A 6,000-nucleotide genomic window follows, 5' to 3' on the forward strand; every position below is an offset into this window, starting at 1 on the left:
TGTGTGTGTGTGTGTGTGTGTGTGTGTGTGTGTGTGTGTGTGTGAGCGTGCGTGCGTGCGTGTGTGTGTGTGCGCGTGTGTGTGTGTGTGTGTGTGTGTGTGTGTGTGTGTGTGTGTGTGTGTGTGTGTGTGTGTGTGTGTGTGTGTGTGTGTGTGTGTGTGTGTGGTTGGTTTTTGGCAGGAGGGTAAATGGATGTGATTAGTCAAGCGTTTCAGCTAGAACTGCAAACAATCGTAGAGTTCAATTATTCTCTGCATCGTACAGTAATGGCAGCTTCAACCATTGTAACATATATCCAGCCTATAATAGGACACATACACACAGTGCATGTTCGTAAGTAAAACCTTTAATATTAGTTCATCCACATTCAGAAATATTAGTTTTTTTTCTTTCTGAGTGAATTTAGGACACATAAAGCGCTATATAAATAAAATGCATTATTATTATTATTATTATTATTATATGGTTGTATCCGCATTTCCATCACTACACTATATGTGCATGTACATTCAGTGAAAATGCTGGGAGTTTGATGTTGAAAAAATGTGAGAAACTATGGAAGCCACAGGAAAAAAAAGCAAAAAATCCTGTAAGTCAATATATAAGATAAGATGGACTTTTATTAATCCCTCGTGGGGAAATTGTTTCTCTTCATTTGACCCATCCTAGCAGTGTGCTGCCATTTTGAATGGCGCCCGGGGAGCAGTGTGGGGAACGGTGCCTTGCTCAGGGACACCTCTGTAGCATTTGGTCTTGCCGGGACTTGAACTGGTGACCATCCAGTTGCCAAGCCAAGTCCCTATCAACTTCGCCACCACCAATATTGACTTACTATCTCAATGTATTGACTTACTATCTCAATATATTGACTTATATATTTTTTTTTTTAGAGTTTTAGAGGTGAACACAAGACAACATTAGCACGACCAGTAATCCTACAAGCTGTCATCACTACCCTCCTGACTGTTCTCCTCACGGTCTTCCTCTCTGTCAGACATGGTAGCTGATGATGTAGGCCTACTACTTTGTCTTTGGTTGAGTCTGCGATTAGCTGCTCGCATCCACAAGTCAACTGCTGGTGCATGCGCACCTGCGCACCAGTTATGTGCAGCCCTGCACATAGACATCAATGTGCATCATATAAGCGGTACAGCTTCATATTAAGGCACACAAATTAACCATCAGCTGGTTGTTCATTAACATGCATATGAGCAGTATATCGGCTCTTTATTAGTCATTATAAAACACTTATTAATGCCTTATTCTACATGACCATATTCTACAAGTAATCTGTGCATGTTACACTTGCATGTATGAGATCATTAAGTGCCTTGTAACTTCTTTTTTTATAGTATCACTCTGTTTGAATGTCAGTGGACTGCAAATAAGTCAATAAAGGAGCATGGCTGCTCATTTCCTGGCGCTCTAAAGAGTTTGGCTGGCTGTTTGATCTCTGTCCACACTGAGACAGTACAACAAATAGAGAGAACAGTACACCTATTGTGTAAGTGCATACAAGCAGGTCACACAGTATGATCACAAACACATAAACTCTGTTAAAAATCTGTTTTATTAAAAAGTACAGGCTGCATATGTGTTCTCAGCCAGAAACTTGACATGTTTTGGTATGTGTGTCTGAACCTCTCTTTAGTGGTTCATTCATAAAACAGATATTTCAATGTGAGCTTACTTTGTTCATGTACTGCTGAGTTTAAGTTCAGTAGTTGTGTGCTATAATGTATTTACAAAGTGTGAAGAGGAGGAAACTTTAGAATAGGGAACCTGTTCAAGTAAATTAGAGTCAAATTACTAGCTTATTTGTTATGAACAAAACTTCACTTTAAAATAGGGAACATATTCTTGGATAGAAATACCTAATTTTGAATTATTTAGACATATTGAGGAGAGCATATTAAGACCAAAGCTCATGTACAACAAATTCCTTACTTGCAATAAATAAGGACTACTTATTGAAGAAAAACTCTCAACTAATGGCCTATTACTTGTAGAATATGGTCATGTAGAATAAGGCATTAATAAGTGTTTTATAATGACTAATAAAGAGCCGATATACTGCTAATATGCATGTTAATTAACAACTAGTTGGTTAATTTGTGTACCTTAATATGAAGTTGCACCGCTTATATGATGAACATTGATGTCTATGTTCCTTATGACATAATTGTTTCAATAAATAAAGTCAATATACTGAGATAGTAAATCAATATATTGCGATAGTAAATCAATATATTGAGATAGTAAGTCAATATATTGAGATAGTAAATCAATATATTGAGATAGTAAGTCAATACATTGACTTACAGCATTGTTGTTTATTTTTCCTGTGGCGCAAACAGGCTTCCATCGAGAAACAGTCAAAAAATGCGTGGAATCAAAAAAGCTTCATAAGAACCATAAGTCTACAGCCTCAGCCTCATGTAGTTGCCTTTAAAATATCTGTAAATGCAAAAAAAGACATTAAGCACCCTTCAATTATTGTCATTGTAATGTCATTTTGTGTCTCTTTTAATGACTTTGTGTACCATTTTATTTGTTTTACTGCACATTTTAGTCTTAAATACTTTTGTCAACTTGTTCCAAGCCATCTTTAATGTCCACATCACCTACACACCTCAGTTGTCAGCTTTAGTTTGCCTGCTTTCTGTTTTGTTTGGAAGTTTTCTCAATCTGTGTCATGTCTGTTTCTACTTCATGTCTTTGGGTGTCTTCCCGCCCTTTTTATCACTGTTTCACATCACCACCGCTAAGCTAAAGGTGGCTACTGTTGGGCGTGATGACGTTTAGTCATTTCATTTAGACACTTGGTAGCAACCACTGTTTTGAAATATACCAGTGGTGTATTTACTGATGTGTTTTATGTAGTAGAACGAAATGTAAAAATCTTGTGTTGCCACAGACCATATTTCAGGCTAACAACAAAAAACATGTTCAAAAAAACATTGACTTCCAGACCAGGGAACCGTAATGCCGACTAATTCCCCGGTTTAGGACTCATTCCTGCAGCTCTCTCTAGCCCCGCTGGCGCCCTTAGGCGCGTTCACACCGGAATACTTTTCACACCAAAAAGAGTACTTAGTTCCGAGAACTTTTACCCCCATTTGTAGTGCCTGCTAGAGAGGTGGTACTATCCTGGGGAGAAAAAAGTACCAATTTCGATTGGCTGGGCGAATTGCAAACCACGCCCCGTAAAACTCTGAAAAGTTTTGTGAAGCCGCCATTGTATTTGCTGGCATTAGCATTATCAGCATTAGCCCCGCGCACCAACGGAGAGAGACTAACTTATGGCAACACAAAATAAAAACATGGGAGTGGTGGAGTGATGAGGAGGTGTCGGCGTTCTGGCGATTTACTCGGAAGGCTTCAGTAGAAGCGATCTGTACTTAGTTCCATGGGGGCACTAAGTGCTGGCACTAAGTACTGGCACTAAGTGCTGGCACTATGTACGGCAAAGTACTTGGTGTGAAAGTGGCTAATGTCTAATAAAAAGGTTCCTGGTGTGGAGAAACAAACAACACAAAACAAAACCTCTTTGTAAACAGTCCTAAAACACAACCCAAGGTAACATGATCCTTTGTAACCGTCCTACCACCCTGCAGCGCTCCTCCCTGTACAACATCCACCCTTAACCCTCCATGTAATGAAACATACTGTAGATCATTGTAATACCTCTAAATAACATTAGCTCTCTGATGCTCCGCTAGCTTGGCTCACTTCATCTGAGCTGGCGGGACGCCCAGAAAGCCTTTAAATTAATGAGCTCGCTGTGCATATTCACCTGATTCCTCCGCGCTGATGCTGCAAACACACACACTGGCCTCGGGATTCTCTTTGTAGAGAATCTGATAAGAGAAATGTACATGTCAATTATCAGGTTGCATGTATAGGCAGTAGGGAGGTAGTACAGTAGGGCCTTGGGGGATGTCTTTTTGTTTTTCGCTGATGTGTGTTTATGTAATCCTGCAGGAATTAGTCTTTTAGGAAAGCTACCTGGCTGATAAATAAACACTGGGATAGAGGATGTGTGATAGTCAAGAGTCAAAGTATAAAGGCTGCTATCATCAATCTTATAGTAAAAATAGATAATATAACTATGTGACAACCCCTAAGATTTTTGTCTGGGTTACGTTTTGATTAACTCCCTCAGGCTCTCATTACCTGTATTCTTGCAACATAGGTGAAATAAAAACACTGTACATTACATGCTTTGCAAATAATAAGGCACATTGAGAGACCTGCCGGTGAACACAGTTGAGCTTTTAGCTGATAAGAACCAGACATTTCACTCAGGAGATGGAGGAGACCAAGACATAGCTACAAATTGAACTCTTGCATTAGTTGGATGTGTAAACTATTTGCTAACATTCAAAATAACTGCTGCAAGGAATTGTTCTTACATTTTGAGCAATAGATTGTTGTTTACTGTCTTGCTGAATAGTTAGCAAAACAGATTGATAGCACTCTGCATGCTAAGTGTGGAGCCACGGGCGTCGAAAAAGTGGTGGGAACAATTGTTCCAGATTTAACATCAGCATAGCAGAAGACAAAAGATGCCCCTCCCCCGGGGGTTGAACCTCGAGCGCCTGCATGAAAACCAATAAACCTCTGGACCACCGCCAATGTGTTTTAAAACAATGAACACCCAACTATAGGTCTCGCTGTGATGTGATTTAATTTGTAGCTTTATGCACACACTGAGCACATGTGGACAGAACATGTGGAGGACAGAACATGACATAAATTAAAAATAAATCAATTTAAAAAATAATGAATAAATACGGTAATAAATAAATGAATGTATAAATAAAAGTTGAGAATAATACAGAAAACAAAATATTGTATATTTGTAATGTATTTTTACATTTATTTTCACTTACATTAATATATTTATTAATTTCTATGTGCGTGTTTCACAATATGTAGTTTTGCTTTATGTGGAAACGACAACATTTATAACAAGTGCACATGTCTTTAATACTATCTTTGAGTTGCTTTAATATTTTATTTCACTTCCTCTGACCAGTCCCACATTTATTTGTAAGTCAAGTTGTACACACTGCAAGGAGAAACACAGTGACTCTTCTCTCTTTATAAAATATTTAAAAAGATTATGATCTTTAAATGTAGAAGCCCAACTGTTAGGATTGTGATGAAACCTCTACAGCTCAAGGGGTAAATAGATGTATACCAAGCTGAAGCTCTGTGGTTTGAATCTCATATGATATGAAACTAACGAGGGTGTGGTAATTGTTGTGTAAAAAAACGGAAATGAAAAGCCAGTGAGAAAGCAACAGAAACTTAAGTCCAGTAATTTTTCTAATGACATGTTCAGGAAACCCAGCTCCAGATGTGACAGACACTCCCCTTGATTTGAGTTTAAACAAATGTTCTTTGACAATATCTTGGTGTCCCCTTGTAACCCTAATTCTAACCCTAATATACGTAGAAACCGCCCCCCGTAGGTGAGGAGGGGCTGCCGGGCCTGGGGAGACGCCCCCAACTTGACAGGGACATGAAAAAAATGTGGACCAAAAAAAATAAATAAATAATGATCATTATAGAAAATTATAATTAAAATACTCAAATAAATAAAATAATAAGAAGAACATCAAAAAAGAATTACAAACATTTAAATAAAGATAAAATAAATAAAATGTGAATGAAATAAATAAAATAGTAATATAATAAATAATTAAATTCATAACTTCCAATCTGACATTTTCAATTCCATATTAATATACAAGGTCTGTTTTTATCGGTATATTTATTTAGGTATTTATGTCATGTGGTAATCTTTTTGTTTAATTATGTTTGCTGGAGGCACAGACCTGTTTTTGTTTTTAAAGCGCCCTATAAATTAGAACGACCTTGACATGAAAACATCACTTCTGGCTCGGCTCCAAGGTCCCAAAGAAATCCTTAAATGGCTGATAATATGTCAGTGTTGTGTTTTTCATGTTTTCACAACCCAACGTTATTCT

Source organism: Pseudochaenichthys georgianus, chromosome 4 (assembly GCF_902827115.2).
Source record: "Pseudochaenichthys georgianus chromosome 4, fPseGeo1.2, whole genome shotgun sequence".
NCBI classification, from domain to species: domain Eukaryota; kingdom Metazoa; phylum Chordata; class Actinopteri; order Perciformes; family Channichthyidae; genus Pseudochaenichthys; species Pseudochaenichthys georgianus.